The sequence below is a fragment of the Pleurodeles waltl genome, chromosome 2_1 (assembly GCF_031143425.1).
Source record: "Pleurodeles waltl isolate 20211129_DDA chromosome 2_1, aPleWal1.hap1.20221129, whole genome shotgun sequence".
NCBI classification, from domain to species: Eukaryota; Metazoa; Chordata; class Amphibia; order Caudata; family Salamandridae; genus Pleurodeles; species Pleurodeles waltl.
Window position 1 is genome coordinate 302,580,957 of NC_090438.1, and position 22,618 is coordinate 302,603,574.

A 22,618-nucleotide genomic window follows, 5' to 3' on the forward strand; every position below is an offset into this window, starting at 1 on the left:
CAGTATTCCCACACCGGCTAAATTCAATGGTTGCCAATTCTTTCTGAATACCACAGAAGAAGAGCTAGATGCAAAAGTTCAGGCTGGTACCTATAATTCTTCACTTTCCAGTCCCGGCGGGTGGTTGGTTTGGCCAATAGCCACCAATGGATGTCAGGCTCGTTTTTTAAACTCCTGGGGTGGGGTTTAAGATTAGCCATCCAGATCCTCGCTTCATCTCAGGTCAACACACAGGGATAGTTACTACATACAGTGTGGGTAAACTGTGTCAACAATGGGTACAGTCCAACGCATTGGCCGCAGTTAAAGAACATCTGAACACACTTTTGAAAGATATAGACTTGCAGGACTTCCTGTTAGGTGCTAGGAAACAGCGCTCTAAAAGATTTGTATATGCTATTTATAATGAATTATGAAAACTTTCTCAGATAGAAGCCGCTGCACGTTTACGGCAGATACATAAGGAAAACTTGAAAAAAGCTTTGGCGGTTGTCGATAACGGCATGAACACCTTGTCCAACAGAATTTATTCACTCACAAATATAGTGTTGTCTACAAATTATATAATTCAGTCAGACATGTCCCATTTATACCATGGACAAAGTCAGCTGCAATCTATTATGCAGCTTGGTTGGACGTTACAAACAGTGAAAAATGGCCGTGTTCCATGGAGAAACATTAACGGTAGTGAATTGTTCGCTGCCTTTAATTTATCTGAGAAACAACAGACAATGGCTAAAAAGGGAAGCGAGTTTCACCCTGCTTCATATAGAGAGGTTAGAAAAGTTGCCTTTTACGATTGCAGAGTCCTTCAACTGTCTGGCTCATACATGGCATTATTAATCTGCCCATATCCACCTTTCGTTTTTCGAAATGCCTGAAACATCTTGCTGTGGGCCGGTATGAGCGTCTGGGAGATAGCTATATCAAAGAAGAGTGGGAGTTTCCTTTTGATTATAAATGTCTGAATGGCGAAACAGAGGTCTTTCTTAGCGGAAGCGACTGTGAGACTACTGTTAGTTATTCAATGATCTGTAAGCAGGTGTCCCTTCACAGCCACTGCAATGCGGGGGTCGCGAACTTGGCATGTTTTCTGAAGGGTACTCCCGTCTCTTTGATTCGACCAGCATTTCATGTACTTTCCAATGGCAGTTATGTGGTGGTGAGTGATCAAAGCTTTTGCAGTATGCGACCGGGCATAGCCTACACAATTTCATTGTCTAAGGTTGTTACGTGTTGTGCACATGTTTCATTCCCCCCACACAAGAAATAAAGGTATCAGAAATGTGGCCTTACATTGATACTGTTAATGTAAATTCTGACAAGCTGAGTAGACTAAAGGTGCTACTGTTTCAAAAACAGGCCGCGTTGACATGCGCTAGAAAGACGTATGTTCTCCAGATTGCGAGATCATCAGCTGAGATACAATCCCTATTAAATACCAACTTCCCCAAGCATTTTGATGAGCTGGTTTCGAGAATATTCAACGTGTCGAGCACTACTGGGATTGTCCACTTCTTTAAGGCTGTCGTGTCTGGATTTGTGTCCATCTTCCAGACTATCTTCGGAGTCATCCCGTCGGCCATCCATTCACTCTTTTCAAGTGTGTTTGGTGGCTTTCCTATAACTTTGGCATTATTTGGCGGAATACTGCTGCTACTTTTTCCGATTTGTAGTGGCTGTCTCTTTTCAGCTACACAGCGCGATGGAGCCTCTGCCACCAGCACAACTGTGCCGTGAACGAATGGTTCAGATCTTCGATGTTTCTTTGCTGGGGGACTAGAGGGGAATTGGTAATTCCTCTGGTGCGTGCAGCCTGTCTTTCAGTGAGTACCGTGCTCCTTTGAGCATTTGCCAACTGTGTGTCTTGCCATCCTGCTAGTATCTCCTGTGGACCAAAAACTGCTGATGTCCCCGATGAGGGTTCACACACTGTCGTGCCCCGTGAGACTAAGGCTGATCGCGAGGCCACTTATGAACACTCAGAGTTGGTACTTCCTTCTACGGACAATGGCACTGAGGCAGGAGGACCTGCACATGAGACTATTGCGCACTTTTGCTCCGTGAATCCATCCGCCCAAGTGATCGATCTTACATCAGACAATTTGGCCTCATTTTTGGATTACTTTTTACAAGGTAACTTTGGAGCTAGTCTTCAAGATCATGACTATAGTTCCACGCCACAATGATTTACTTTGGCCTACTGTGCTTGTCATGGTTGACGTTAAGTCTCTTTAGTATGTTTAAAACATTCAATTTTCAACTATGTTTTTAACTTTGGGTTTTATGCTTCGTCTTTTTATCCAGAGCAGCTTTTTTAGCTTTTGGATTCCCTCACCTTCGGTGGCGTCCGGTACTGACGTCATACTTGTTACGGCAATGGGGAGGGTGTAGTGAATCCTAGTTTGTTTTAATGGGACAACAGGAGTTAGCTTAGCCTTTTGGATTGCAGGCTCATGCCCCCGTCACCTAGGGACTTTTAACCTACTTAGCTTGCTCTGTCTTAGACCATTTATTTAATTAATTCTTCTAAGATGGCTGCCTTGTTTATAGTTAGGCCCTTTTGTTTAGAGTTATGTTATCAGTGTCACTGGGCTAAGGCGTCAACTCATGCAACAAAGTCAAACAAACTGTAGGTGCTCACAATAGAAATTACCGTTCCAAGCATGCAGTGTTATCTATTGTTTTGGAACAACCTACGTCAGGGGTCCAAGTAGATCTGTATAAATACATCACACTTTAGACAGATAATCAAAGGGATTCCGACCAGATACCATCGCTGCTATCAATGCTGTACTTTGCCTTGACGCTGGCCCTGACTTCGTGTTCTTCCGAAGTCTGAGCTTGAGACCTCATTCAAGGTAACCAAGGCTGGGGGCTCCTTCTAGGGACATGGCATTGGCAGATTAGGTTTAACATGCCCAGCTCTCCTCCAGGTAAAAGGTTAGGCCTATCATGATAGGGTACTAGGACATACTACATACTTTGTGTCTTTCCATGCTAACGCAAGAGGGTGGGAGTCTTCATAATTATGACTCTTGTCTTTACAATTTTATTTCTTGTACTGTTCATTATCTTAATCATTGCAGCCCATGCGATTTACTGCATTGTATTAAATAAAAACTATTGAAACATTATTGCATCTTCGTCATTGCCTGTGTTTGGTTGAGACATGATTTATCTGTGAGAAAGGGGTAATCTCTGTTTAACCACGACACTCCCTGAGATGTCATACTTCTGAGTTCATGCATAAAGGCTGCCACAAATCACCTTTAACTGTTTGGGTTGTTAGTGAGGTACTGCTAGTGAGTCGGAAGAGTTGGGACTACAGTTGCAACTTGTTGTAGGATAGGCATAGTCACCTACAAACATGAGTATTGTCATCCTTGAACCAGCAGTCTTGCCCAGAGCAAGAGTCTAAACTCCGACACAGGAACCCCAGGGCACACCACAAACACAGGACAATCAGGGACCTGGGGTCAGTGGCAGTGGGCACACGGTTCAGGGGACAGAGGCACAGGACAACATGGAAGCTGGGAGGACTGCTGTGCGACAGAGAAGGACAAGTCCTGGGAACCGACCCTCCAGAATGCACTCACCGGGATCCTGGAAGCATACCAACATTCCCACGATACGCTGGGCCAGATCATGGACAAGATGCAGGAGAACATGCGGCTGCAGGAGGGACAGTACCTGGGGATCAGAGAGGACTTGAAGGCCATTAACAGCACCCTGGTCTACATTGCAGGGGTGCTAGCAGACATGGCCAACAGTATGAGGGAGGCAGTGTCATACTAGTGGGCCCCTGACACTAGCCACACTACTGAACAGTCATTCACCTCCGGTGCCGCTAGTGGACAGGAGGCACCGCCTCAGGACCAACAGGCCACCAGCACCCTTCCCCCTGCAGAAGGAGAACAACCCCACAAATGTTCCCTGTGATCCAGGCAGAAGCCAGAGACTATTGCCAAGACCCCCACCAGGAAATAAGACTCTCCTGATTGTCACCCTTGTGTCCCTCCCTCTCACCCTGTCCACTTTGAACTGCCATTGCTCCCCTTCCTATGCCCCCTTGGACAATGCACCTGTGATATAAATACACTGGACTCTAACCTGGACTTTTCTCATCACCCCAGCCCATTGCACTTCCCCTCTTCTCCTCTTCTTCAGAGCACTGCAATAAACACACTTTGATAAAATACAAGTATGGTGTATGTCAAATGATTTCAAAATGTATTCGTTTAACGAGGTTCAAACAGTGAGTGGGCATAGAAGTAGGACTTCACAGCCTGCCAGTGACAATGTCACACATCAAACTGTCAATGAAATCGGAAATAACACTGTTTTACCTGTGTCTCATTGGAAGTATTGACGAATAACTGTACTTCTATTGTCCTCATCCTCTGCCTCCTCATCTTCACCGTCCACAGGGTCCACTGCTGCCACACGGCCATCTCCAGCCTCCTCCTCCTGCAGAAAAGGCACATGGTGGCACAAAGCAGGGCTGTGCAACATACAGCATCCCACGATGATTGGTAGACCTTCTTGGGTGAGTAGCACAGGGGTCCACCAGTTAGATGGAGGCACCGAAACCTGCCCTTCAGGAGGCCGAAAGTCCTTTCTATTATCCTTTTTGTTCACCCATGTGCCTCACAGGGGTCAGTAACCATGCAAGGTTGGGGTAACCAGAGTCAACTGCAAATATCGATGGACAACTGTTAGCCACACACTCACCCTTAGGACCCACAACATACCCATACACCAGCATCCACTGGGTGGGAACCAGGGCTCACCTATTAGCCAAACCCTGTGCCTCTGGAGTTGGCCCATCACATTTTGGATGCTGCTATTCCTCAGGATAAAGGCATCTTGCACAGACCCAGGATACTTTGCATTGACGTGAGGCATGTACTGGTCCGCCAGGTACACCATCTGGACATTCATGGAATGAAAACTCTTTCGATTTCTGAACGCCTCTTCATTTCGCCGATGGGTGGGTGGGGTGGGCAAATGCAACATGTGGTCCATCAATTGCTCCAATTATGTTGGGGATATGTCCCATTGCATATAAATCAGCTTTCACTGTGGCCAAATCGTCCAAATGGGGGAAAACGATGTAGCTGCACATGTGTTTAATCAGGGCAGACAACACTCTTGTCAGCACATTTGAGAACATTGGCTGTGACATTCCTGCTGCCAAGCCCACTGTCACTTGGAAAGAACCAGTTGCCAGGAAATGGAGCACAGATAGGACTTGCACAAGAGGGAGGGGGGATCCCGATAGGGTGACGGATAGCAGATATTAGGTCAGGCTCCAATTGGGCACAAAGCTCCGTGATTGTGGCCCTGTCAAGTCTATAGGTGAGGATAATGTGCCTGTCCTCCATTGTTGCCAAGTCCTCCATCTGTAAATGGGGGGATGTCTCCATCTCCTATTCATCTGCAGCGATTGCAATCCATGGGGCAAAAGAGTGAGCAGCTGGTCATAATCTGTACATTCTAACCACTACAGTTCAATGCATATTGTGATAGTGATATTATTTTGGTTGGGCATGTTCAAAATGTGAATTTGTGTACTGTGACGCAGTTAGGATCCATGGCCTGCACCCCCCACTGAAATGGCGTCCGCCAGTCCTGTATGGAGGGACAGGTGGATATGAGGTAATTCCACTGACGTTGTGCGCCATTGTGGGAGGCGGTCAAGAACCGAATGCAACTCCCTATTAGTTATCATTGGGCCCTATGGGGTGCAGTGGCCAATGGTGATGTACGCCGGTGGTGACGGTACACACCGCCGTGGACGTGACCACCATTTTCTATCTGACTTCTCACTTACTACCTGACCTTCAACAGGAGAGTACCTACACTGCATGTGCTGCTGTGACCTGTGTCTGGAACCGGCCATGGCTCGTGTTACTGGGGAAAGGGCCCCTGCCTTCATCTCGGCGGAGTTGGAGAGACTGGTGAATGGTGTCCTACCCCAGTACCGACTGCTGTATGGGTCTCCAGACCAACAGGTGAGTACACCATGAGTACGATGCAACGCTGGAGGGGGCGTGAATGTATGGTGTTCTGTGTGTGAAGGCCTCATGTGGGGGGGGGTTGGTGGATGGGCCCTGGGTAGCTTGCAGCATGTATGCTGGGCCATGTCTGTGCTAATGGAGATTGGAAGGGGCATGGTGGGCCATAAGTGTAACAGGCAGGTCAGACTAATACCTTTCCGTGTGTGTATTTCCCTGCAGGTCAGTGCCCATCAAAAGAAGGGTATATGGTGCGCCATCACCAAGGACGTGCGGACCCTAGGGGTCTACGGCAGACGGAGCACCCCCTGTGGGAAATGTTGGGAGGACCTGAGATGCTGGGGCAGAAGATGGTGGAGGACCCGCTGGGGATGGCCTCCCAATGAGGAAGGGGTGCCTGTCGAACCCTGACCCCCCTGATGGCCCTCATACTGGCGGTGGCCTATACGGAGCTAGATGGGCACTTGGGGACATCACAGCAGCAACAAGGGGGTGAGTACAGTGCCCTTCATTACAATTTACACCTGGTGGGGTGGTATCCAGGTGGGGTGTGTGTGCTCTCTGGTGCCCCTAGGCCAGGCCTGACATTGCACTGTAGGTCCCACGGTGGGGTCTCAGGTATGCTGCAACTGGTGTTAGGTGTCCCTATCCATGGGCTTGTAACTAGCATTGTGACTGGTAGTGCATTGCCTAATGCGTAGGGCTGTTCCCTGAGTGTGAGGGTGGTGTGTACGCCAACGGTGGTGTTTGTGCCGCCATTGACCAAGTGTATCCGGTGTCTCTTCCCCCACCTTTTTGTTTTGTCACCCTGTCCTTATGTGCATTAGCATAATCTGGCGGAGGAGCAGAGGCACCGGCGACGGAGGGAACTGCATCCCACAGGACCCAGGAAGCCGAATCCACCGATGGTGAGGGCACCAGTGGGATGGAGGGCGAGGGGAGCACCACAGCGGAGACTGGAGGGGACAGTTCGGACACGGATACCTCCTCCAATGGAAGCTCCCTGGTGGTGGCGGACACCTCTGTGCCCACCCCAGCTACAGCAGCCACCGCTGTACCAGCACCACCCCCCCAGCAGCCCCTCAACGGGTTTCCTGTGCCCGCTCACCCAGGAGGGTGGGCATCTCCTTCACCCCAGACACCTCACGCCCTGCCCCAGTTAGCCCTGCTGCCCTGAGTGAGGAGGCTCCTGAGACCCATCTCTGTAGGGCAGTCAACCATTGTGAATGCCATCCAGGGGCTGGAATCCCAAATGCAACAGACCAATGCATTTCTGGAGGACATTCACACTGGCTTGGCGGCTCAACAGGGATCATTCCAGGCTCAGGCCTCCTCTCTGATGGCAGCCATTGTCCCTGTTTCCACCCTCCCCTCTCCAACTTCCTCTTCCCAATTCCATTCCCCTCAACCCCAACCTATCCCAATCACACAGGCAGACGAGCAGGCCCCAGGACAACACAAAAGAGTGGACATGGCAACACACAAGAGTGCCCACAGGCACCGACACAAACACCATCCAGAAGCAGACATACCAACATCCACTGCCTCCACCTCCTCGTCCACCTCCCTTCCAGTAGCGTCTCCACTAATACCTGCATGCACTACATCCTCATCCACTACCACCATCACCAGCATACCTATCAGTACACACCTCTCACTGGCAGTCACCACCCCCACATTCATGCACATGTCCCCTGTGTTCTCTCCCACTGTGTTTGTGCCCCCTCCTCCCAAAGTACACAAACACAAGCACTCAGACACCCAACAGCCATCCACCTCACAACAGCATCCAGCCCATGCACCTGCACCCAAACACAGCAGACTGACACCTCCTACCATCACTCCCTCTTCCTCCACTCCCAAACCATCTTCCTCCTCCCGCCCCAGTGTCCCCAAGAAGCTTTTCCTCTCCACCATTGACCTCTTCCCTATCCCTCCCCCCATCCCTCACATCAGGCCAGGGTAGTCAAAACCACAACAAGCACCTCAGCCACCCAGTCCACGGGCACAGTAGTGTACCCAGCAACTCCAGGTGGGAAAGGATCCCGGGCACCAGCCAGCCAGACGGAAAGGGTGCCTGCCCAAAGTGCTTCAAGGAAGGGCAAGGAGCCAGCCCCAGCTGCAGGAAGGAAGGGCAAGGAGCCAGCCCCAGCTGCAGGTAGGAAGGGCAAGGGGCCGGCAACAGCAGGCAATAAGGACAAGGGGCCTGGTGCTGGGACTCAGTCAGAGCCACCACCACTAGCCATGGTGGTGCAGCCGTCTGAGGCTGCAGGGGATGGGCAGGAGCCTCCCCCCAACACCACCACAAACTCCACCAGCAGCACTGCCAGAAGCACCGCCACCTGCAGCAGCAGCCCCCATGTGGGCAGTCGTCCGAGGCTGCAGAGGATGGGCAGGAGCCGCCCCCCACTACTACTACCGCCACCACCACACACTGGCGGACAGTGTGTAGTTCTGCTTCCATGGGCTGTTGTGCGGCCTGGCCCCTGTAAATCCTGTGGGTATGACACCCAACTGAGAGACTATGACCTTGCACTCCCCTAGATCTGCATCACAGGGCACGATGCCCCCTCCTCACCCCATCCTCCCCAGGATGAAGATCACAGGGCATGATGCCCCCTCCAGAACCAGTGGAGAAGCCATCCACTCACCCCAACCTACCCAGGATGAAGCTCACTGGGCACGATGCCCCCTCCAGAACCAGTGGAGAAGCCATCCACTCACCCCATCCTCCCCAGGGTGAAGATCACTGGGCACGATGCCCCCTACAGAACCAGTGGAAAAGCCATCCACTCACCCCATCCTCCCCAGGATGGAGCTCACTGGGCACGATGCGCCCTCCAGAACCAGTGGAGAAGTCTACGGCCTGAGAGACTGTGGCCTTGCACTCCCCAGGAGAGAGCACAGGGCATGTTGCCCCCTCCAGGACCAGTGGAGTAGTCACACACCTGAGAGATTGTGGTCTTCCACACCTCAGGACAGAGCACAGGGCATGTTGCCCCCTCCAGAGGATGTGGGTAAGTCACCCACTTGAGAGACTGTGGCCTTGCACTCCCCAGCACAGAGCACAGGGCATGTTGCCTCCTCCAGGACCAGTGGAGAAGTCACCCACCTGAGAGACTGTGGCTTTGCAGTCCCCAGGACAGAGCACGGGGCATGTTTCCCTCTCCAGAGCATGTGGGCAAGTCACCCACTTGAGAAACTGTGGCCTTGCGCTCCCCGTGACAGAGCACAGGGCATGTTGCCCCCTCCAGGACCAGTGGTGTTGTACCATCTTCCGGCGAGGTGCCCCCCGTCCCCCATCCCCCTGAGGTGCCTGGCTATTTTCGACCTGATGCCCCTGCAGTGTTCTCTCCGTGTTGTTGCAGGAGTGAGGTGGGGCCTTGGACTTTGTGATGTGGCCTTGTGGCCTACGAACATTGAGGACTGGGCAGTGTGCCTTGATTTGTAAATTTGTATATACTTTTTGATTTGGATGCACGTATTACTACTATATTTATATTATCACACTCTTTTTACTCTATTGTAGTTGCCCTTGCGTTATTCCTGAGAGGTATGGGGTAAATATGTTTTATTACTGCAGCTCTATGTGTGTATGGTGTTGGAAGTGGGGGTGTTGCGTGTGTGTGTGTGTCACTCTCTTTTTCCTCCCCACCTCCCCTGTGTGCTTGGCGGCTGTACTTACCGTGGTCGTCTTTGCTGTTGTTGGTGTTGCTAGTGGAGCAGCACATAGAAGAGCATTGGGAAGACATGCTACTCGGGCTCCATGGTAGCGTGGTTCTTCTGTGAGTGTCCACAGGTGAGTCCTTTGACTTCTGAGATCTGTTTCCACCAGGCTTTTGATGTTTGTTGGTACCGTCCCGGAAAAGGTGGCAGTTTCCTGTCTTATAATACAGTGGGTGGAACATTGCCTACCGCCTGGCTGTAGGCGATTACTGCCGTGGTGCCTGTTGATTCCGCCCTGGTGGTCAGTATGTTAAAGTGTCTGTCTGTCTGAGCTGTTTCCGCCGTGGTCATAATTTGCGGTTATTACCACCGGCCTGTTGGCGGTATTACCGCCACTTTATCACTGACTGCCAGGGTTGTAATGAGGGCCATAGTCCTGGAGAGACCCTAAGAGTCACACAGAGTCGAAATGTTGAAGAACCTTTTATCGTGGTTGTTACACGCAATTTAACTTCAATGGATTCCACACTGACATATGCAAACTGAGAGAAATTGGATTATTGGTTGACTGGGAAGTGGGCTCTGGTCAAGCAGCAACCAAAATTATTGTTAGGGAAAGGCACAGGCAAACCCCAAATTAACATGTGCTCACCCTCTGGTAGCTTGGCACACAGCAGTCAGGCTTAACTTGAAGACAATGTGTAAAATATTTCTGCAACACCTCAAACAGTAAAACTGTGAAAACACCATAAGAAAAGGATCCCACACCAAGTTAGAAAAGTAGAACTTAATTTACTAATAAAACAAGACCACAATGACAAAAATCAAATAAGTACAACTTGAGTTATGGATGTTTTAAAAATAAACTGTAACATAGTGCTTAGGAGCAAAAAGCGCCAACCGTGGATATCTGGTCAAGCCAGATTGATACCAAGCCAAACGTTTAGGCCTACCGCGATGGATCTCGATCCAGCTACAGGGACCTAGCTGGGCCCAGTGAACCAAAGTACCTTAAATCCGGGTTGCATCGCATCTGAACCAGGCAGTAGAGGGGGTGCTTTTCCCCACGCAACAGCAGTGATGCGTCAATTCCAAGATGCAGTGAGGCTGCAGTGCAAGTTCCTTAGGTGCCTACATCGAGGATGTGTTGGGCAGTCAAGGTATGCGTTAGTTTCAGTGAGCTCAGGGACTGCAATGCAATGTTTCATTATCGTTGAGGCTGCAAAGAGAAAATGCAGCAGTGTTGGTTCTGAAGGTGATGCTCTGGTTTCAAGCTGTGAGGTACAGTGGCGATGCAATCCTTCTTGCGCTGGTTCTGACCCAGGTAGTAGAGGTGAAGCATTGATTTTCTCCATGCACCAGCAGCAATGCGTTGATTCTGCTCCTGCAGCAGAGGATGCGTGTGCTCAGCTGGAGCAAGCACCGTAAGCCCACTTCTAAGGGCCCAGGGCTGGGTTGGCACCACTTAGCTGGACAGACTCAGAGATGGCAGAGTCAAGGTGCAGTAGCAAGGTGGCTGGAAGTCTGTTATGTCCCTGAGGCTTCAGATCAGGAGGCCTGCCAACTAGCCCTTGGAGTCACTCCGGGTTCTGGGTTGGAGAGATTCAGGTCCAGTTCTTCTCACTCCCAGCAAGAGAGCAGCAGTTACATGTCAGCACAACAAAGCAGGAGTCAAGCAAAAAGCAATCCAGCAGAGTGGCATTCCTTCAGTAGCACAGCAGTCCCTCCTGGTAGGGTATCCACAGGTCCAGAAGTGAAGCTCTGTATGTGCAGCTATGACGCAGTTATGGATCATTTCAATGTAGTCCACCACCATGAAATGGCGACCGCCTCTCTTGTATCTAGGGACAGGTGGAAGTGAGATAACTCCGCTGACGTTGTGCGTCATGGCGGAAGGCAATTCCTCACTGGCTAATATGGGGCTCTATGGAGTACAGTCGCCAATAGGGGTCAGCGGCTGCGGTGACGGTGTACACTGCTGTGAACGTGACCGCCATGTCCTATCTAAATTCTCACTTGATTCCTGACTTTCCACAGGACAACACCTACACTGCATGTGCCTTTGTGACCTGTGTCTGTGTCCTGCCATGGCCTGTGTGACCGGAGAAAGGGCCCCTGCCTTCACTCCGGAGGAGTTGGAGCCCTTGGTGGATAGGGTCCTAACCCAGTATGGAGAGCTGTATCGGCCTTTAGTCCAACAGGTGAGTACACCTTGGTCACGATGCATGTGACAAGGTTGCATGGAGATGTGGGTGAAAGCATTGAGTCACTTGGGGGGATGGTATGTCTGGTGGTAGTGTACATGGTAGACGATGGGTGATGTGTGTGCCAATGGAGATGGAAAGGGGATTTGTGGGCCATATGTGTGACAGGCTGGATTGTATGGGTAATGGTGATCTCCTGCCTGTGTTTCCTCTGCAGGTCAGTGCCTATCAGAAGAGGGGATTGTGGCGTGCCATCACCAAGGATGTGCGGACCCTGGGGTCTACAGCAGGCGGAGCACACACTGTAGGAAAAGGTGGGAGGACCTGAGACGCTGGGGCCAGGAGACCGTGGAGGCCCAGCTGGATATGGCCTTCTAACGAGGGCGGGGTGCCTCTCGGAACCTGACCCACCCTGATGGCCCGCATACTTGCGGTGGCCTACCCAGAGCTGGATAGACCTGGCATCCCAGATGTAGCAATGCAATGCATTCCTGGAGGACATTCAGAGTGGATTGGCAGCTGAACAGAAATCGTTCCAGGCGCTGGCCTCCTCTCTAATGGTAGCCATTGTCCCTGTTCCTACTGTCCCCCTCCAACTACCACTTCACAGTCCCAGTCTCCTCAACCCCAACCCATTCCAGGCACACATACAGACAAGAATGCACACACAACATCACACATGAGTGGCACAGTCAAACACAGGTAGCACACTTCAGGCCACAAGCACTCACACAAACAACAGACAGTTGGACACACAACACCGTCCACTTCCTCCCCTCATACTCCTTCTCCTCCCTCACAGTCACATCTACATTCACACCTGCATTCACTGCGTCAACAGCCACCGCCACCATCACCACACCAGGCAGCACACACACCACACTTTCAGACACCTCCACAGCATTCATCCACCTGTCCACCGTGTCCTCTCCCACCTTGTCTGTCCCCTCCTAAGATACACAAATGCACTCACTCACCCAACAGCCATCCACCTCACATCAGCACACTGCCCATGCACCTGCACCTAAGTCCAGCAGACATACACCTCCAACAACCACTCCATCAACATCCACTCCCATCCCTCCTCCCTTATCCCATCCCACCATCCCTAAGAAGCTTTTCCTTGCCCAACTTGACCTCTTCCCTCTCCCCCATTCCCTGTCCTGCCCATAAAAGCAGGGTAACAATGACCCTGCCCAGCACCTCAGCCAAACAGTCCACGGCGACAGTGGAGGCACCTCCTAGTCATGGAGGCAAGAAAGGGAAGGTTCAAACTCCACCACCCAAGAGAGGGAAGGATCCCACTCTACCACCCAAGAGAAGGAAGGATCCCACCCCACGACCCAAGAGAGGGAAGGATCCCACTCCACCACCCAAGAAAGGCAAGGTTCCCACTCCACCAACTAAGAGAGGCAAGAGCCCCCCTCCAACAGCAGTGGGCAAGGAGCCCTCCCCTCCAGCATAGGCTGGCAGGGTTTCCCCTCCAACAGCAGTGGGCAAGGAGCCCTTACTTCCAGCTGGGACACAGCAGCCCTCACCTCCAGCAGAGGGCATGTATGCCACCCTCCAGGGACTGTTGTACAGGGAGCCCCCTCCAAAACCAGTGGGCAAATTCCCCACCTCAGTGACTGTGACCTTGCACTCCCCAGCAAAGGGAAATGGGCATGGAGCCCCCTCCAGAACGAGTGGGCAAATTCCCCAGCTCAGAGACTGTGACTTTGCACTCCCAGCAAAGGGAAATGGGCATAGAGCCCCCTCCAGAACCAGTGGGCAAGTTCCCCACTTCAGCTGAGGTGCCCCCAGCCCCCTTCTCCCCTGAGGTGCCTGGCCATTTTCAACATGATGCCCCTGCACAGTGTAGAGCGGAGTTCGCAGGGAACAAGTTGGGGCTTGGACTGTGCCCTGTGGCCATGTGGGCCTTTTGTACTTTTGATGGCCATTGGTCCTTTCTGAACATTTATTCACATTTCTGTTATCACATGGACAATATGGTGGCTGTTGGCATCAAATTACACTATCAGTTCTGGCTAAATCTTGTCCTTACATTATTATGACGTGTGTCATATTGGTTTGGTGAGATTGTTTTTTCTCTGCAGCTGGTTGTGTGTATGGTGTGTGTGTGTGTATGGTGTGTGTGTCACTATACTTTCCCTCTCTCCCTCCCTTGTGTGCTAGGCGGCTGTACTCACCATTGTCGTCTTCGTCAGCGTTGGTGTTCCAGGTGGAACATGGCGTAAAGGAGCATCGGGAAGACTTGAAGTTCCGGTTCCATGGCGACGTTGATCTTCTCTGTGTCTCTGATGGTGAGTCTTTCGTCTTCTGTGTTCTATTTCCGCCAGGCTTTTGATGGCGTTGGTACCGACCTGGATATCGTGGCGCTTTGCTATGTCATAATATGGTGGGCGGTACCATGCCTTCCGTCTGGCTGTTGATGGCTGCAGCCGTGGTCAGTGGTGTTATCACTCTAGCGGTTGGTGTGGTCCATTGGCTGCCAATGGGAGTTCTCACCACCATGGTCATGATTTGGCAGTGATTACCACCAGCCTGTTGTGGTGTTACCGCCACTTTAACAGTCACTGCCACTGTCATAATGACCACCTTAGTACATGTCCAGTTTTTTAAATACTGCACCCTGCACCTTGGACTGCCTAGGGCCTACCTTAGGGGTGACATATGTATTCAAAAGGAAGGTTTGGGTCTGGTGAAAGGGTTACTTTGCCAGGTCAAAATGGTTGTTCAAAACGGCACATGCAGGCTCTGCAATAGCAGGCCTGAAACATGTTTAAGAAGCTACTCAAGTGGGTGGCACAATCGGTTCTGCAGGCCCACAGGTAGCATTTAATTCACAGGCCCTGGGGACATGGAGTGCACTTTACTAGGGACTTATAAGTCAATTAAATATGCCAATTGTGGATGGACCAATGTTACCACATTTTAGGGACAGAGTTCACACAGTTTAGCACTGGTAAAGTGTGCAGAGTCCAGAGCCAGCAAAACCACAGTCAGCAGAAACAGGAGGTTTGAAGACAAAAAAGGTTTGGGAAACCACACCAAGGGTGCCAGATCTAACATAAACCCTGTTATTAATTTTATCAATCAATGCATACAACTGTTGGGATTTGTACGATGCCTTTTATTTATTTTCTGTGTATATATAATCACCATTGGAGCACTGTGTCATCAGCACTATGACCACTTTTTTTGTTGATTGTTACACTTGATTTGATTCAAAACATGATGATGCAAACTATCGGTCCTTATTTGTCTTCTTTGTAATTAATGTTGGACTGATGAATAAGTCTGAGTAACTCTGGTTTCCTTCTAAGACACATAAAAAGGAAACACTTTTTATATAAATACATACCTAACCTGGTCCATATGGGCAGATAAGGTTTTCCTTGTTATTTAAATACAGTCTCAAGCCTAATAGCTGGCCCAATGTCCTTTGGGAATCTTGAGCCTGAAACAAGCCAAGACAAGCTCTAACAGGATGTTGCCTATTGGCTATATCTGCCAACCATGTATAACTGGGAATCGTTTTAAATCCCAGACTCAACTCAACATCCTGTGAATCCAGGCAAATCTCCCACGTACCAAAAAAAGTGTAATATAATCTGTCTGTTGTGAAGCACTATTCTGTCCCTGGGCAGGGTTCCGCTAGGTAAAACTGCCCAAGATAAAATGTTGATTCTGCCTGTCACCACACTTTAAATCTCATCCACCAAGGATTAAGAGCAAAGCAACTTTTGATGTTGAATTGCACAGTGTGAAAATAGAAAATCTCAGATCAATCCCACCATGACCAAGTTGTGTGGTTTTAGGTAAATATATTATTTCACTAACTGTCTTGTATTTCATTCAGTCCCCTATAATGTTAGTTCATCTATAATAAAAATCTAATCAACATTTATTTAAGTTATACATGACAACTGACTTTCCTCTTAGTTAGCTAATTGCATTGGTATCGTGGTGGGGGCAGGAATGATTCTCAGGTTCATGTTTAAAAACACTTAGGGGGTCATTACAACCCTGGCGGTACAAGACCGACAGGGCTGTAATGACGGAAGCACCGCCAACAGGCTGGCGGTGCTTCACAGGTCATTACGACCGTGGCGGAAGTGCCGTGGTCGCACCGCCGGGGCCGGCGGTTTCCCGCCACAATGGCCCAGGCGGTAGTAATCCAACAACGCAGCGCTGCTAGCAGCGCTGCCCAGGGGATTACCAGTCCCCCTACTGCCAGCCTTTTCCTGGCAGTTTGAACCGCCAGGAAAAGGCTGGCGGTACGGGGAGTCGCGGGGCCCCTGGGGCATTGGCAGTGCAGGGGCCCCCTGACAGGGCCCCGTGCAGCTTTTCACTGTCTGCATAGCATCTGGAGCCGGCTCCTGTGTTGCGGCCGAGATCCCCGCTGGGCCGGCGGGCGGAAACTAGGTTTCCGCCCGCCGGCCCAGCAGGGATCTCCAAATGGCCGCGGCGGGGGGTGCGGCCGCTTTTTGGCATCCGCCTGGCGGTCCGATCTTGCCGGGCGGTCGTAATGAGGGCCGGAGTTTTAAAAATAAGTTTTAGATTATCTGATGTACTGAGGTAAAACACATCTGTGTGTTATAGAAATACATTTTTTTCGAAATTTGAAGACACCTTATCATACTCTAACATGACATTTAGTGCATGATTTACATACCAAATATATACAGGCTCTTAGAGCCAAAGCCGACCTTCGACTCAGCTGTGGCCTAGCTCTCCCTGCTAATTTGTTGGCTTGCTTGCCCACTTCTAGTCAAAATTGCTCTTGTTCCCTCCTTCACACCATTTTTGTCTGCAGCCTCTTTGTGAGACACTTATGCCATTCTTCTGCCTGAAATATACTGAAATCTGGTTGTTCCACATTCCATCTCTTTCCTCTTCCACTCCCTCTTTTCACTCTCCTTCTACATGTAGTTCTTGCATCTCTTTCACTTCATCAGCCCCCCACACTTTCACCTGTAAGCATTTAATTTTCTTATATTTTCACCCAGGCAATAGTACAGCAACTTCACACACACTTGCATATACTCACAGTTACAAAAAGAATATGTCCCATTGTGCCGTGTGCTCTGAAGGGGGTCTAAGGATTGGAGGGGCATGTGTTCTGAACACCATTATGACCCACTGGCAGGCGCAGTGAGAACCTCACACAGCCTTTGGTATCAACTCCAGAACTATCAATTATGGCCATTTGTAAACACCCAAAAACTTAGCTGACCCAGACATATATATATGACCCTGATCACAGTATGCACAATACAATACAACAAACAATAAAACAATACAATACACTACAATATGGCATGAAAAAATTACAGAAAAACAGCATCCTGGAAAAAACAAATACTTAAGTAAGTTAAGTAAAATATGTGAAATGTAAATAGAAAGAACCTCATTGATATGGACTATTATCATGTTTATTTATGTGATTGCTGATATATCATTGTTGATGAAACAATTAGTGTTTTCCCTGTAAAAAGATATAAATATAGGGCCCGACAGTGACTCCTTTAAAAGTCAGTTATTAATTAATGGCAGATCTGAGACCTGGATGGATTCACCAGCCTTAAAGTCCTAGTCTGTAATGACAAAACCTGGAAGCACAAGAAAGAATGATTTCTCTTTCTTCATTTTGAGCAGGAATCAACCATCAACAATTATTTGACCGTTAACAGTCTTCACATTAATGTCTTTGTTGATGGACAAGGTACTGATGATGCTGTTCGTCTGTGCATTCCGTGCTCCTGTCCTTAGGCTCCACCCAGTGGCGACCTGTACTTTTTATAGGGAGTGGGGCAGTCGAGGCACAGATGCACAAATAAACACTCACTCCCACTCATACATTCACACAGGCACACACACACGCACCAATCCATTCACAACATTCATTCCCAAATATTCATGCACACACACATGCATGCACCAAACATTAAAAATAAAATCATACTTACTTGCTGCACAGCACTGTGTCTCAGAGATCCCAGGAAAGCTGGGACTGCTGCCTTCCCTCATTGGCTGACCTAAGTTCAGCCAATAAAGGAAGGCAGCATTCCCTCACTCGCCACAGGCTGTAATGAGGTCAGTGAGACTGCTGACCCCACCCCACCCCACTCTGTGACGACGTGTCACTGATTGACATGGCCCTGATCACTTTAGGGTTTAGAACTGAAGCTTCCAGGTCAAAGGCAATCAGTGACGCTCCCCCTCTTCATGAGGGGGAGGCCCTCAAGGTGCTTTGCCAGGTTGTAGAGGTCAAGCCCGCAGGAGCTGTGACATCTTTGGCCTGGCAAAGTTCAGCTCAGGCAGTCAGGAGCCTGCTGATTTAGTGCACGTTTAGCTCCCAGCTGCCTGGCATGAAAATGAAGAGTGTCTGTCAGGTTGACCTTTGCTTGGCCTGACAGACTCTTTATGGTGGCCAAAAGGTGAGGGGGCATGGCCCCTCAGACCATTAGGATGGGCCGCAAATGGTTCAACCAATTTTCCTGCCAGCACAGCCATTCTAGAGCACGAGAATAAACTTGTCCATGCTCTGGAATTGATGAGCCCACCATGCAGAAGTCAGGATGCTGCATTTTATGATTCAAAGTACTCATTTTGTCAAGGTTAATAAAGATGAAAAGGGATTAAAAGCTAAATTGACCCTGCTGAAATTGAATTGTGTGAGTGTTTTATAAATATACATATGGACACCGTTATAAGTGTATTAAACAATGATTTAATTAAAAAAATGTATACCGCTATAACACAATGAGGTGACTTGTTTCTAAACCTCATATTTAAGGTTACCAGTAAGTCATGTTGCCACCTCCTCTTCCTCCACAATGGCACTCAATTGATCTACATTTATGGATTGGGCCTTCCATTTTTTTGATGGTTTGACTTGGGAGCTGCATGAACCCGTTCTGTTACCAATTCTTTCAAAATAAGCATAGAGTGGGCTTTGGCTCAACAGAAGGAACCATTACTCATTCACCTCATGGGAATGTTGTTTTGGTGTTTCATTCCACTTTCCAAGAAGTGCTACAACTAAATTCTTAGGCTATTTGACATGTGGAAGGTGCACTGAATAATCAATCAAATGTCAATATAATGTATACAATCATACTCTATAATTGCATTCCAGCATTTACAGGAGCTAATAAGACAGGCTTTCTCTGTGATTGTTAGAAATTCAGTCTCTCTACTGTAGTTTGCAGAGGTATGCACCCTGTACAAGTAGGGTCCACAACCCTAGTCAGGGTAAGTCACAACACAGTCTAAATTATTCTGTGCTAACCCTCTGGTACGGCACAGTCAGGCTTAATTTAGAAGGCAATGTGTAAAGTATTTGTGCAATAACTCATACAGTAACGCAGTGAAAACCCACAAAAAGTATTCCACAACAGTTTAGAAAAATAAATAATATGTATCTGCATAAAATAAGATCAAAATGGCAATAAATCCAATATGCACAAGTCGAGATATCACCTTTTAAAGGTTTACATGAGTCTCAATCCTTAAGAATCAGTGTTTATATCCTTCTTATATCCTTGTAGCACACAGTACCAAAAATAATGACGCACAGAGGCTGCAGAGGAAGAGATGCATTGAAAAATAAGGTGCTGCGACAAATTTTCCATCACAGCACAGACAATGCATTGTTTCTTTTCATGTGATGCGGGGATATTTTGATTCCGAGGGACAATGCATTGAAAGTCCTTGACGCTCTGGTAGAAGGAGCAGGAACTGTGTTGATCCAGTAGGTGATGCAGTGAGTTTTCTACCATGAGGCAGGTGCTGCATCGATTTTGGCAGGTGTTGCATCGATTTTCCAAATGCAAAGGGATTTTCTTCTCTGGAGTGAAGTCTTTGTGGCCCTCAGACTTCAGAACATGAGGCAACCTCAACCCAAGCACTTGGAGGGCACTTGTGGGTAGGGGAGAATCCTTCCAGCAGAGTCAGAGGCCAGCAGGCAGCAGGGCAACAAGCAGGGCAGCAGTCCTGCTCAGCAAAGCAGTCCAGATGACTCCTTTGGGCCACCAAGCAGTCCCTCTGACAGAGTTCAGGTGTAGATCCAGAAGTATCTGACTCAGTGGGGTCAGAGATCCAGCATATGCACACCCAGAAATGCCTTTGAAGTGGGGGAAACTTCAAAGAGTGGTTCTGAAGTGCACAAGTTCCTCTTTCAGCCCAATCCTGACTGCCAGGATCCCTGTGGGGGTTATCAGTCCTTCATATGAAGGCAGGCCACTGGCCTTTGATGTGTAAGATAGAGCCCCTCCACCCTTTCTGCCCAGGAGACCCATTCAGTATGCAGATGAATGCAGATGTGACTGAGTGTCCTGTGTTTATGTCTGTCTAGGTGTAATGCAGAAGGGGAGCTGTCAGCCAGCACCGTCCAGATGTGGATTGGAGACAGGCTGTACGGCACAGATGGCAGTAAGTGCAGAGAAATGCCCACTTTCTAAAAGTGGCTTTTTTTAAATAGTAATATTAAATCCAACTTCACCAGTAAGCAGGATTTTCTATTACCATTCTGGCCACATTAAACATAACAAGGCTACTCCTTTCAGATCAGAATCTACAGCTTAAGCGTATATAAGGGCAGTTCTAATGCTCGCCTATGAGAGGAGCAGGCCTCACAGTAGTGGAAAATGAATTTGTGAGGTTTTCACTACCAAGGACATGTAAAGCACATAGGTACATGCACTGCCTTTTACTTACATAGCACCCTGCCCTATTGGTTACCTAGGGTCTACCTTAGGGGTGACTTATATGTAGAAAAGGGGGAGTTTAAGGTTTGGCAAGTAGTTTTCAACGCCAAGTCGAAGTGTGAGTGGAACTGCACACACAGGCCTTGCAATACCAGGCCTGAGACATGGTTAAGGAGCTACTTATGTGGGTGGCACAATCAGTGCTGCAGGCCCACTAGTTGCATTTAATTTACAGGCCCTGGGCACATGCAGTGCACTTCACTAGGGATTTGCTAGTAAATTAAGTATGCCAATTGTGTATGAGCCAATGTTACCATGTTTTTAGGGAGAGAGCACATGAACTTTAGCACTGGTTAGCACTGGTAAAGTGTCTAGAGTCCTAAAGCCAACAAAAATGAGTTCACAAAAAGAGGAGAAAAACAAAAAGTTTGGGGTGACATTTCAGAGAGGGCCATTTTCCAACTCTGATAAACAGCATATGCACATGCATATGCAACATATGTAGCAGTTTTAGATAATGCCTATATTGACATGTTTTGCATGGGCGGCTCCTATGAAAGGCAAAGGAGCGTTGCCCCCCTGCCAGCAGCAGGAGCTGCAAAACATTTACAAGAAAAAGAAAATTAATTGAAAATAAACTGTGTTTATTATTGCATTCTTGTAAAAGGGGTGGAACCATGGGCTGTGAAGAGCAGGGAGTGGGGGGTGCACAGCACTTCCCCTCAGTTAGTTGCTGGGTTGAAGTGAGCAGGCAGAGACTTTCCTGGCTGGCTGGGCGCTCTGTCCAATCCTAACACTTCGTTCATGCTGCCATGAGTAGCTAGAAAGGTAAGTTTTTAAAAAAATGATCATATTTTGTTTGTTTTTGTCTGCTACGCGCTGCCCCGTCTCTTTTTCCTCCCAAAAGCCGCCACTGATGTTTTACCACATCACACTCAGACATATTTACTTTGCTAATGTTTGTTCTCATGTATAGCCACTACAAAAAGTGATTATTTATAACCAGAAGACAATGGAGTGAATCAGTGCATAGAAATGAAATCACAAGTAGGCCTTGTGAATATGCCCCCATTGTTTTCTTCTGAATCCTGGTTGTAAAATGGATTCTGAAAAGCATTAATCGGTGTTTTCTCAACTCAGTTTCATTGTACTACAATAATAACTCTGTTGCCCTTAGGAATAAATGCATGACTTTGGGTGTATTAGTACATTTTTTCCAAATAACTTGTGCTAATGGGCCACACTTATTTTTAGCAGCATAGCCATATTCATCTCTTCCCTCAGAACCATAACTCAGTTTTTAACTGTTTTTTCATTGAATTAATTTTTTTATAATATACTATATAAGTATATAGTTAATTCACAGTATAAGCTATAGTTACTTGAGATAACTATAACTGCTGAATTTCCATGGTTTGTTCATTAAAAACAGTATGTCTTGACTGACATTTTCACCTAACTATTATTTCCTTCTGTTTAACCTTTGTGTTTTTTTTAAAGAAACATATATATATATATTGCTGGGGCTATATATATATATATATATATATATATATATATATATATATATATATAGCCCCAGCAATGCCCAGTTATCTGATCAACAAGTTTACGGCAGATGTTACAGTGACATTATCAATGATGTTATCAAAGATATCATAAGTGCCTTAATTTGTGGGTTAATTAGCAGTGCAAGGCAAGGGCGCGAGTTATAGTTACTTTAGGACACGAGGTATAGTTACTTAAGATAACTCTAACTATAGCTGGTGAATTTCTGTGGTTTTGTACATCTAAATTCAGAACCTAACTAGAATGTTCCTGTAATCTTTGGTGTTCTAAGTGAATTTATATGTTTTTTAAATTCTATTTCCTAACTATAACGTCCCTGTAACTTTTGTTTTTTTCAGTAACTTTATATGGGTTTTTTAACGTAAAGTAATTTTCATTACTATACATTATTCCAACCACTGCTGTGCACGGCCTTCGGCCATGCGTGGCAAGAGTTGGCCACAGG